This window comes from Lissotriton vulgaris, chromosome 9 (assembly GCF_964263255.1).
Source record: "Lissotriton vulgaris chromosome 9, aLisVul1.2, whole genome shotgun sequence".
NCBI lineage: Eukaryota > Metazoa > Chordata > Amphibia > Caudata > Salamandridae > Lissotriton > Lissotriton vulgaris.
This window is the reverse complement of record NC_141697.1, coordinates 370,658,841-370,672,009: the sequence shown is the minus strand read 5'-3', so window position 1 is coordinate 370,672,009 and position 13,169 is coordinate 370,658,841. Positions and strand designations below refer to the sequence as shown.

Genomic DNA, 13,169 nt, shown 5'->3' with positions numbered 1-13,169 from the left:
CCCCCGCCCCCATTACCTCCCCCAACAACCCCCGCCCCCCCCCCCCCCTCGAAGTCGGTGCCTTCGGTGCTGCTGGTACCCATTGGTGGTGCCAGCCCCAACCTTATCCATGATGACACGGCGTAGGAAAGGCGTCATTCAACCGCAATTACAACTCCGATTGAACCCAGGGGTTCTATGTTGTTACCTGAACACTTTGAAGATTTGTTAGGCTCAGGAGAGGAATGGGAGGGGTCTATGGACCCGTTGGAAAACCAGGATGACTCTGTGGAGCAGATGGACTGGTATGGGGAGCGTGGGGAAGCCAGCGTACTGGATACTCCTCCAGATACTGGAATCGTCTCTCTGCCAACTGTGCAATGGATGAGAAGGCATCTTATGCTATGGTGGTTAAGAGGGCGACCGAGGTCCTTGGACTAGGCCCTCTGTGCAGGTCAGGAGTAATCTGCTTCAGCCTGGGTTTCCACCTCTGAACCCGTTTTGCCCTTCAATGAGGCACTTACTGATATCCTTCTAGACATGTGATCCAAGCTGCGCATAGGGGTTTCTGTGAATAGAACAATTGCACACCTTCATTGCCCAGCTACGGGCAACCCAAAGTTCCTCAGCCAGCACGCTTTGCCCCCCCCCCCCCCCCTGATAGCTTGGTGGTGCGGGCTTCTACATACCAGGACACGTTCAATTCCGCCTCTCCGGATAAGGAATCCAAGAAGGTGGATTCACTTGGTAGGAAGATGTTTTCTTCCTCCAGCTTGGCATTGCAGTCTGTGAATACTGCATGCTTATTGGGCCGTACCTCCCATTCCCTTTGCGAGACGGTTTCTCAAGTGCTGCCACAAGTCCCAGAGGAGGCCCGGGCTGTGCTCTCTCAGGCAGTTAAGGACAGAAGAGAGATACAGTAAAATTCACAATAAGGTGTGGCCTTGACCCAACTGATTCACTGGGCAGATCGATTTCAACGACAGTGGCCTTGAGACATCACACCTGGCTGAGGACAACTGGCTTCTCATGGCGATGTCTAGATAAATTTGAAAGACCTGCCACTTGACGGAACCCGCCATTTTGGGGAAAGGGCAGACTCGGCCCTAGTGAGTTTCAAGATTGTCGTGCTACAGGCAGATCCTTGGGCCTCTCTTCTTCACCTTGTGACGAGTCTAGCTTTTGCCCCTTTCGTGGCAACTGAAGGGGTCCCCAAGTCGTGCAGGGATGTGGGCGCAGTTTACTTTGACCTAGGAATGGAAGCCACCCTGCTTGGCAGCCGCAGCCTCCAAGCACTCCTAGTCTGACTCTGCAAGACCACACCACACCACTTGGTGGGCAAATCCTTCATCATCTCCCCCGCTGGATTTCCATAGCATTGCACAAGAGGGTCTTGCAGATCATTCAGGAGGGCTAATTTCTGGCTTCCCTTTCTTTTCCTCTTCCCATTCTACCAAATCAAGAACAGCTGGTGGAGGATCACTTACAATTGCTCCAGGAGGAGTTTACAGCTCTCTTGGCCAAGGCAGCTATAGCGTGGGTCCCGGATTCAGAAGTAGGCAGTGGCTGTTATTCCTGCAACTTTCTGATTCTGAAAAAGAACAAAGGGTTGCCACCCATTTTAGATCTTCAGACCGTCAATCTCTTCCTCAAGAAGGAGAAGTTTAATATGCTCACTCTAGCTCAGGTCTTGTCTGTCGTAGACCAAGAAGACTGGATGGTAGCATTAGACCTGCAGATTGCGTATTTTCACATCCCTACCCTGCTGGACCACAGGCATTACCTGTGGTTCAAGGTATGCCAAGAGCACTTTCAGTTTACCGTGCTCCCTTTGGCCTTACCAAGGCCCCAGGGGTGTTCACCAAGGTGATGGCGGTGGTCACAGCTCATCTGCACAGGTTAGGGGGTGTCAGTCTTCCCCTTCCTTGACGACTGGCTGTTGAAGGCCTCTCGCCCCAGGCTGTTGTCTCCCACCTTCAGACTATGGCAACCCTCCTGCATTCACTGGGGTTCTCTATAAACTTGCCTAAGTCACACCTGAGTCCTTCATAGATGCTCCCTTTCATCCCAGCTGTTTTAGGCACAGTGCAGTTTTGGGCCTATCCTCCCAAGCAGCGAGTCCAGGATATTCAGGTTATGATTCTGATGTTTCAGTCTCTATCCTGGATTTCGGTGAGTCTGACTCTGAGGCTGTTGGGCTCATGGCCTCCTGCATCCTGTTGTTAAAGTATGCCAGGTGGTGTATGCATGTTCTGCAGTGGGACGTGAAGTTCCAGTAGGCACAATATCAGGGAAATCTCACTGACGTGGTCCAGATATCTGAAGGAACTGCAAAAGATCTACAGTGGTTGTTGACAAACCACAATTGGTTCAACGGCCGACCCCTCTCCCTTCCTCAACCAGATCTCACAGTTGTGACAGATGTATCACTTCTGGGATGGAGCGGCAAGCTGGGAGAGGTGCAGATCAGGGGACACTGGTCTCCAGCAGAGTCGGGGCTCCACATCAATTTGTTGAAGCTTCGAGCAATTCGATTGGCATTGAAGGCATTTCTTTCCTCTGTCTAGGGAAAGTTAGTGCAGGTGTTCACAGACAACACCACCCCATTGTGGTACTGCTACAAGCAGAGCGGGGTGGGGTCGTGGACCCTTTGTCGAGAGGCCCTGCATCTCAGGACATGGTGGAACAGCAGGGCATAACCCTGGTGGTTCAACTCCTAGAAGGTTCTCTAAACGCCAGGGCGGACGTTCTCAGCCATCGATTCCTAGCGAATCTTGAATGGCGTCTCCAGTCAGAGGTGATGCAAGGTCTCTTTCAGCACCAGGTATATTTTTGGTTAGATCTGCTTGCCTCCGAAGAGAATGTGCATTCTCAGCAATACGGAACGCTGAAGTTTACAAGGCAGCTGTTGCTCAGCAACACCTTTTGTCACAAGTGGAGCTCAGGCCCGCTGCATGCCTTTCTGCCCATACCACTCCTGCCCAGGGTTCTGAAGAAGGTCAGGAGCGGCTGGGCCCAAGTCATTCTTGTGGCTCCAGACTGGGCAAGGAGAGTATGATATGCAGAGATTCTGAAAATGAGCATCGCTCCTCTGATCATCTTCTGTCGCAGCCGCAGAGGAGCTTCCTCCACCGAACCTGTCAACTCTGCGCCTTTATGTGTGGAGCTTGAGTGGCGACAATTGATGGCATTTGATCTTCCTCCTGAACTATGTAATGTTATTTTGGCGGCCAGACGGCCCTCCACTAAGACTCCCTTAGTCTTCATAAAAGGGTGCTGTTGGCAGAAATTTGTAGTGTACTGTACAGAAAGGTCTATTGACCCTCTGCCTGCTTCTCTTTCTACTGTTCTTCTATTCATTCTAAGCCTTGCCCAGCAGGGCTCTGCGTTGGGTACTCTCAAGGGTTATCTTTCTGCTATATCCTCTTTTTTTTTCGGCTGCCAGACCAACCCTCTCCCTTTAGGTCTCCAATTGTACATAGGTTTCTGAAAGGGCTGGCTCACTTGTTTCCACCCACGCCCTTTGCTTTGCCGCAGGGGGACCTTAATTTGGTCCTGACTTTTCTTATGTGTGGTTCCTTCGAGCCTTTGCACAACTGTCCTCTCCGGCTGCTTACCATCAAGACAGCCTTTCTGGTGGCGATAACATCTGCCTGGAGGGTGAGTGAGTTGCAGGTGCTATCTTGGACGCCTCCCTATATGATGTCTTTTCCAGACAAAGTAGTGCTTCGTACCTATGCTTCATGTTTGTCAAAGGTTGTGACCCCTTCCATCTGGGTCAATCCATCACGCTGCCCACCTTCTGTGCTCCCCCGCAACCCTTAAGGAACAGGAACATCTCCACCATCTGCACCCAAAAAGAGTGTTGGCGTTCTACCTGGCCTCACAAAAGGATGACCAACTCTTTGTAGAGTACGTGGGAGCTTACAAAGGGACGGGCAGTGCAGAAAAGGACCATCTCTCGCTGGGGCATTCTCTGAAGTAAAGTCTGCTATTCCCTGGCTATTGAGCGGCCCCCTGACGGATTAAGGGACCATTCCACCAGGGGAAAGGCTGCGACTATACCCTTGGCTTGGGGTGTCCCAGTCCTGGACATCTGTCGGGCAGCAATGTGGGCATCTTTGCACATGTTTGCCAAGCACTATTGCCTGGACAGTGAGGTCCGCAGGGATTGGCATTTTGCCTGTTCGGTCCTGCAGGACTTCCTAGTGTAAGGTATTGGTCCGCAACCCACCGTCGGGATGGTATGGCTTTGGTATCTAATTCACCGGTAAGGAATCTGCAGCTAGAAGTCTCTATAAGATGAACAAGTTACTTACCTTTGGTAACGCATTATGTGGAATAGACTATCTAGCTGCAGAGTCCTTACATCCCCACCCATGCCTCCCAGCCTTGTAGACTGATTTTATTAGGGCTAGGGTTACTCCCCTTTTTAGGTCCCTAGTTTTGCACAGAACTACGTCAGTGACTTCGTGGCTCTGCGCTTCTGGCTTGGAAAAAACTAAAAGTACGGAGGTCGGCGCACCTGGGTGGCGCCTATATAGGTGACCGCGATATCATAACTGATGCTAACGACGCCGACGAAGTCCCACGGAGCTGAATGGAGCCACCCGACGACACGCGCAAGGGGTATTGCACAAGCAAAAGTTTCCGGATCCAGCCTGACGCCTGGGAAATTCAAAGGTTAGGAATCTGCAGCTAGATAGAGTCTCTACTAGATAATGTGTTGTCAAAGGTAAGTTACTTGTTTGTCAGTGGTTCTGTCAACATCTGTAGTCCAGGGGACTGATCTGTTCTACGGGACTGCCCACAGGTATGTCAGCAATGCATGTCTTAGTCTAATGTATCTAAAGACTTCACTTTACAGCATTCCATACTTCCCCTTTAGGACCTGAAATGCCTCCAGAATACCCTGCCTCATACATCCCCCAGTTTAATTATGCCAAAGCCTTTCATGCTTCCTGTGTCAAGTAATCATGGCGTATCCCAGAGTGGAGTTGCTTTTATTAAAACATTATGCCATCCAAGATGTTTAGTCACCTTTTCCCAATACTGAAAGACTACGCATATTTGCATTGACCACCCTTGTCACCCTTGTCACCCTTGTCTATGCCTCTTTCCATATGGGGCTGCCAGGCATCCTACCGAGCCAATCCAATACTTCTCATGTCTAATTGATAGTTCTTCCAGTCGGTGAAACACCCATCATTAACAACTCTCAACTGTGAAGCTAAGTAGTTTGTACCCACGTCATGGAGTGTTATTCCACCTTTGTATACCACACGTTATAGTCCCATTGATCTACTTGCGCTGCCTTCTCTCTCACTCTGAATTTCAAAAGAATCCTATGGAACATCAAATGGCATGTTTTGCACCTGATAAATGATTTTGGGGAGCTTTATCATTTTTTACATGGCTGCTCAAACTGGGAGAGTGGCACGTGTTTCCAGTAACTCGCATCATCTCTACATTTGGCAAGGTCAGTGTACAGTTTTTCCTCTGAGAAACCTTACGATCACTTATAATAACTCAAGTGTTGAACCTGGTCCATTTTGCAGGGTTAATCCCAAACTGTTTTGACTTCATTTTTGCTGGCTTTAGGACATTAGGCACTTTACCACTGCTGACCAGTGCTAAAGTGCAGTGCTCCATGTCTAAATTGTAATTGTATTTGGTTTCTCCATGACTGGCCTATTTGATTTATAAGTAAGTCCATAGTGCAGTGCACCAGATGTGCCCAGGACATTTTTAGGACATTAGGCACTTTACCACTGCTGACCAGTGCTAAAGTGCAGTGCTCCATGTCTAAATTGTAATTGTATTTGGTTTCTCCATGACTGGCCTATTTGATTTATAAGTAAGTCCATAGTGCAGTGCACCAGATGTGCCCAGGACCTGACTATCAAATGCTACTATTGGGCCTGTAGCACTGATTGTGCCACCCACGAGTAGCCCTGCAAACCTGTCTTATAACTACTACTATAGAATCTGTGTGTGCAGTTTAAATTGCCATTTCAACCTGCCAAGTGCACCCACTGGCCAGGCCCAAACCTGCCCTTTTATTACATGTAGGGCACCCCTAACGTGGGCCCAAGGGATACCCTGGGGCAGGGTACAAAGTATTTAAAAGGTTGTATATGTACTGTTGAGTTTTTGTCCTGGTAATGAAATACTGCTAATTTCGTTTTTCACTACAGCAAAGCCTATCTCTCCCATAAGTTAGCGTTGGAGTTTGGTGTCTCTGGATTCCAAATTTAAAAATACATTTTTTGTGAAGTTGTTTTATAAATCAGAGGTTTGAAAATGCCACTTTTAGAAAGTTGCAAAAAGAACAGATGGACAGAATGCTGAACAAATCAAACATTCACCACCAGTCACAGTTCTGGGTTAAATCCATAGTTTTTTTGCTCTCCACACCATTCCAGTTTGGACCCAGCCATATGCAAATCAGTCTTGACCCAGCTCCCCATAGGAACAGTCCAGCCTGAAATGCCAAGCCAGGTCCTCCCTGGACCGGAATACAAGCATCCTGGAACCGGTTTCGGGGTATCCCCCCTCATAAGCCAGGCTAGCTTGCATTCGGTGGCATTAGAATCATGAAACCCACATCTGGCCATACCCTTCCTTAGGGTGTGTGAGAAAGGGCATCTTTTGACGTGGTTAGCCTGTACGTTTTGCCTGAAAATTGATGTGTTTTTGATTGTGGTGCACAGGGTCCCTACCAACCAGGTCCACAGTGCCAGAGCTTTTTCCCTAAAACTATTCCACAATTGGCCCTACAGACCTCCAGTACATCCCTAGTAAATGTTACTGGGGTACCTAGGGCATTGAAACTTAAGAGGGAGACCCCTCACCTAGGCTAGTCAGACTGCCACTACAGCATGCTTGGCCTGGTGCAGACAAAATGAACAAGTCGACATGGCACACTGCCTGTTTTATTTATTTATTAATTTAAAAGGTTTTATATAGCGCTGCTGGACCCGAGAGTATCAGAGCGCTTTACATAGTTAAAAGAAGATAAAATAGGAACATAAACAGGAATATATTAAATACAGTATACAGTTTTTTAGTTTATCGGAAAATTAAAAGAAACAATAGAAAGAAAAATGAGAGAAAGAAGATAAGGAGTTAGGTAAGTGAAGGGGTCATGAGAGGGGAGTAGAGGAGGGGTTGGGAGGGTTGAGCATATTGAAGGAGGGGGAGAGGGGTAGGGTAAGAGCGATTAGTGATAGAAGGGTGCTGAGCAGGATTCAGGATAGATACAAATTAGGATCCCCAGTGTTTGTTGAGGAGAAGTAATTTGAGTCTCTTTTTGAAGAGAGGGTAGGAGGGGTTGCAGCAAAGGTCTTTGGGAAGAGAGTTCCAATTTCCAATTTAAAACATTTATAAAGCGCAGCGTGCACCGTACGGTTTCTTGGCGCTTGTAGAGAGTTAGGCAACTGAGTCAAAGAAATAAAATCTGTCGTAGAGAAGAAGGGAAGTTACACGGGAAAGGCCTGTCTGAAAAGAAACGTTTTAAGGTCTTTCCGAAAAGAGAGATAATGAGTGGCAGAGCGAAGGTGATCGAGGAGGGAATTCCAGAAAGTGGGGGAATTCCAGATCGTAGGGGCATTGCCGGAGAATGCACGGGATTGGGTCTTTTTACATTTGAGTTTAGGAGGGATAAGGACAAGGGAGTTAGTACTTCTCAAGGATCTAGTGCACCCTGCTTTATGTAGTTTGCTTGAAAGGTAGGAGGGGGTGTTTTGGTGAAGTGCTTTGTGTGTAATGCAGGCTATCTTGTATGTGGAGCGGCCTTCAATTGGGAGCCAGTTAAGATTTTTGAGGACAGGGGAGGTGTGATCAAATTTTTTTACAGTTGGCGATCAGTCTAGCAGCTGTGTTGAGGACAGCTTTAATCGATGCCAGGTGGGCTTTGGGGGTGCGGCCAGAGTAGCGTTATCGTAGTCAATCTTGGATAGGACAAGAGATTGAACAACGATTTTGAAATCATCAGCAGGAATGAAAGGTTTAATTTTTTTGAGGTGGTGCAGGGTGAAGAGAGCCCTTTTCGCTGTATTGTTGATGTGGGGGATGAGGGAAAGGTTCTGATCAATACTGATACCAAGGGATTTGATAGAATTGGAGGTGGAGAGGGAGCAATTCAGAGCATTGATGCCTTTAATCCAGAGTTGAACGGGGAGGGGATTTTGTTTAGGGGTGAAAAGAATGAATTTGGTTTTTTTAGGATTCAGTTTAAGATGATTAAGGTGGAACCAGGCTTGGACTTTCAACAGAGTGTCATTGAGGTGAAGGATGTAATTGTGGGATTTAATCTTGTAGTAAAGTTGTGTGTCGTCGGCATAAAGGTGATAACTGATTTTGGCTTGTTTGATAATGATAGTGAGGGGTTCCATGAAGAGGTTGAAAAGGGTTGGAGAGAGGATAGACCCTTGGGGGACCCCGAGAGTGATAGGTTTGGGTTTAGATAGACAATGACTGAGCTTAATTTGTTGTGATCTGTTCTGGAGGAAGGATGTGAACCATTTGAGTGCATTGCCTTCAAAACCAAAGCGATTTTTAAGGGTGTTCAGCAAAGTGGGATGATGTACCGCATCAAAGGCGGCGAGAGATCAAGGAGGATAAGTAGTGTGGATTCGCCTTTGTCAAGAGAGCGATAAATGTCATCAGTAATATTGAGCATCGCTGTTTCTGGGCTGCATCCCTTTCTAAATCCAGATTGGTAAATGTCGAGTAGATTGAAAGAGGAGATATGATTATCTAGCTGGGAAAGGACACATTTTTCAAGGGCTTTGGAGAGGAAAGGAAGGTTGGAGATAGGGCGCAGATTGTACAGATCATTAGGGTCGGCAGTGAGGCTTTTAAGAATGGGGGATATTTGGCCTAGCTGAAGGGAGGCAGGAAAGCAACCGGACGAGAGTGAGGAGTTGATGATATCAGACCAAATAGGGGCAATGATATGCTTGAGTTCTTGAACTAATTGGGGGTCGTTGGAATGTGAAGACGGTTTGAGTTTGGAGATGATGTTGATGATATTGGTTTCAGAAATTGGTTTAAAAAAGCTCCTTGCAGTCTTGTCTTTGGGAAGGTGGAGTGCGGAGGGAAAAAGAGAGCTAGCAGTGCTAGGGAGGGAGAGAGGATGGGTGGCGGTTGTCGGGAAGGAGGAGGGGGGGTGGAGGAAGATGGTGCATTGGGAATAGTAGGGATGGTGAATTGGGTGGAGGGAGGATGAAGAGAGAGAGGAGGGGAAGAGAAGGATAGTTCAATGGTGTTAACTTTATTAGAGAAGAAACTGGCAATTTCTTCGCATCTTTCCACAGAGGCTGCAAGTTTAGGAGGGCCAGAGGAAGTTTGTTTTTTAACAATGTTAAACAATTCTCTGGGGCGGTTTCTAGCCTGGTCAAGTTGAGACCGGAGAAAGGTGGCTTTCTCATTGAAGATATGCTTTTTGTATTGGGCTCTGTTTGCTCTAAGTAGAGCCAGGTTTTCAGCGGAGGGATGGCTCCTCCAGGTACGTTCTGATTGTCTGAGGGTTCGTCTTCCGTTATTGAGGTCAGCATTGAACTAGGACTTGGAAGGGATGTTTTTTTGTTTTTTGAGTTTAATAGGGGCAATAAGGTCGAGGGCGTCAAGAATGGAATTATTGTAATGATTAGTGAGATCATTCGGTGTTAAGAGGGGGGGGAGTGAGCGAGCTTTAATTGTGGATTCTGGTTCACCAGGTGGTATGAGGTGAAGGCTACGAGTGGATTTAGTGGGAGGAGTACTGATAAGGGAGGGAGGGTTAGAGGGGCACTTCAAGGTGAAGAGGATGAGGTGGTGATCAGACCAATCTACAGGAAGTATATTAGAGAGAGTGGCCATATCTTTGTTAGTGAGGATAGCATCAAGGGTGGCGCCTTTGATATGAGTAGGGGCCAGGCAGAGTTGTGTCAGGTCAGTGATGTCTAGGGTTTCATTGAAAAGGGTGACCGCAGGATCATCATTTTTGTTCCAGTGAATGTTGTAGTCACCCAGGAAGAGATTCTTGGAGTGGGAAATCGAAGCTGGAATAATAAGGTCAGTCATCTCTTCGGAGAACGGTAGGCAGTTACCCGGGGGTGGTAGTTGGTGTGAAGTCGAGTGGAGGGCAAGCCGGGAAAAGAGAGGTCAGCGCAAAGGTATTCAAAGGACGAAGGGTCTTGGAGCAGGACAGGCGATATGTCGAATTTGTCATTGAAGATCAGGGCAAGATCTCCACCTAATTGTTCCTTTCTGTCTTTTCTGATAATAGAGAAGCATGGAGGGACAAGCAGGTTGAGGATAGGGGTAGAGTGGGCAGTTAGCCAGGTATAGTAAGGAATGCAATGTCAATATTTTCACTGAGGATGGTTTCAGCAATCTCAGTAGCGTGGGAGGAGGCAGATCTACAATTTATCAACATGCATCGGAGGGGAGGGGAGACAGGAGGTGGGGTAGTGGGACAGTGGGGGATAGGTCTAAGTATTTGGGGAGGTCTAGGGGATGTCGGGTACAAGGGAAGTCTGGTTGTGTTTAAGAGAACAGGTATTGTAGAAGAAAAGGGGATGGTGAGCGAGGATGAAGACGGGTGGATTGGGGGGTTATTAAAAGAGTTGGTTCCTGAGGTTAAGAAACTGGTGTCTTCGGTGCGACTGAGAGGATGAATTAAGGTTGCTAGCTGTGGTGCTAAGAGAGTGGTCATTATGTTTAGCTCGTGCTGTGGGTTTACAAGGGAGGAGAGGGGTGCCGGTGGAGGACACTACATTATGAGGTCCGTTAGTGTTCGGCTTGCCTTTATTATCACCCTGTGACAGTGCTGCGCATTCCGATAACGTAAGAGTGTGATCTGGATTGGACGGATGGATTTTGAGGAGGAGAGAGATCACTTCTGAGTGAAGAGAGTTCTAATACAAGTGATGAAAGAAGAAGTTCGACTTTATGGAGTGATTGGGAGGGAATTAAGGCGTATAGTGCATCGGTTAAATTAAAGAGATTGGAAGAGTACAGGTTATCAAGGTGGGGGATAGCATGGGGCAGAAAGGGGAAAGCCTGGGGTGGGGGGTTTGGGGGGGGGGTGAAGAGCGAAATGATAGAGATGGGTAGGGGGTATATTCAGATTAAGAGGACCGATAGATGAGTGAGGTGGAAGAGGAGGTGGAGTAGGTGGGGATGTGAGGGGGACATTTGAGCGGTGGGCTCGGTAAAGAGGCTCATCAAGGGATGAGGGAGAGTGTGAGTGAGTGGCAGGTAGGAGGTTTGAGGATGGAGAGATAATAGCAATGGGGGATGATAAAGGGTAAGTCAGTGAGTCAGGAGGAGCAGGAGTAGTAGTTGAGGGATTGGATAGGGTTGCGGATTTAGGGGGATGGACTAAGAGGTAATCGTCAGGCGGTTTGAGAGCGATTGAGCAAAGGAGATTAGGCGTTAGGGAGCGAGTCTCACTAGGCATGGGAGAATCATTGGATGTGAGCAAATTCAAGGAGCCAAGAGGTGTATCAGAGTGCGGGAAGAGGGTCGGGAGGAGAGCATTATTAGAAAAGGTAGATGACAGGAGGTCAATATGTGACATTGGAGGAGTGGCTGAAGAGTTGGATGGGGGGAGGTTGTGGGTGGAGTCATTGAAGTGTGATCGACAGGAGGTGAACGAGTGGTTACGGTTTGGGACTTATTGATAAGTGAGGGGGCCTTAGTATGCATGGAGGGATCTGTGGGTAAAGGTGATATTAGGGAAGCAACGAGGGAGTTGGGTGGGACAGAAGTTGTGAGGGGTGAGAGGGGGAGAAATACATTGGAGGGCTGGGAGACATTCGAAGGTTGAGAGAGAGAGGGGGACTGGGCGACATTCAGGGACTGGGAGAGAATCGGGGATAGAGGAACCAGGGTGTCAGAGCAGGTTGTAATGTTAAGGGAGCTACAAGGTGATTGAGGATAATCTGCTAGCTTGGGGATATGGAGAGAGAGCAGGAGGGATGGGCTAAAGGTGAAAGGAGAGTAGGGGGATCATTAATAGAGACATTGAGAGGGACGGGGGAAGTCTGGTGTTGTTGGGAAAGGGAGAAGACGTTGGGTGTAAGAGAGCGAGAGGGCATATCAAGGGTAAGAGAAAAGGGGGTAGTAGGAAAGATGGGAGGGGAGGGAGCTGTAGGTTGAGTTGGGGTCAAGAGGGGGGCCAGAGGGGTCGTGTCGGATTGAGAGAGGGATTGTGATAGAGAGCTGAAGTGGTGTTCAAAGATGAATAGGTGGTATTCGGAAGCTTGGTTAAGAATGTTTCCTGATTTAAAAATGGAGATATCGACCTCTCCCGGAAAGGAAGGGGAGGGCATAGTGGAGAGTTTCAGACCGTATGGGATATTGCGTCACTTTGTGATGGGGAGGTGGCGGAGAAAGAGGCTTTTCCATTTGGAAGTGCGTTTAGTGTAGAAGATGTAGTTAGTGATGATGGAAGCATTAAGGGTATTGTGGTGGTCCTCAAATAAGGTTTCTGGGTGGAGACAGAGGAGTTTATGTTTGAGTTTTTTTTTACCTTGTTTGGATAGATGAGAGGGGTAGAGGATAGACCAGGAGTTCGGGCCGGTTTTAGTAATGGGTGAGGCTGAGGTAGCGTGTGGAAGCGAGAGAGGAGGCATGATTAAGAGTAAGGGGAGATGAGGTAGGAGTATATAAGTAAGGTCAAATAAATAAATAGCAGCACAGGATGCTGAAGAGTATGAGAAGGCTGAGCAGCATAAGAAAGTGGAGTGTACACAATAATCATTGAAAAGGGCAACAATAAGGTGTAGGGGGAAGTGCTAGGAGAAGCGGGCGGCGTGAGAATATTAATATAGCCAGAAATGAAAGATATAGTGCCAAAGAGAAATTAGACAGGGAGCAATTCAAGCAGGTAATAAAACCCGTAGAGCAAAATAATATAATAGTTAAAAAAGGGATATAATTATAATATCAGTGTAAGAAATGACATGGGGACCCAGAGGTGATTAAAACAAAATTAAAATTAATTAAGACCCGGATTTGCAAAGTAACATGTTAACCAGAACTGGCAGAAGTAAGACAGATGTAAGAAAGTAACATGCTGAATAACAGGCAATTCACACTGATATGGAAAACAGACTGTGCAAAATAAAATACAATAAAATAAAATACGATGAGAAATGGACGTAGTATACAAAAAATAGCAGTGGGTTTCTAGAGGA

The 13,169-nt window shown here is 47.5% G+C and overlaps 1 protein-coding gene across 2 annotated transcripts in view; it reads left to right on the top strand.

Annotated features, from left to right (window-relative positions):
* The window catches only part of ATG2B (autophagy related 2B), a 1,072,129-nt gene that overhangs the window by 907,813 nt on the left and 151,147 nt on the right, over positions 1 to 13,169 (top strand). The gene's annotated exons all lie outside the window — the stretch shown is intronic.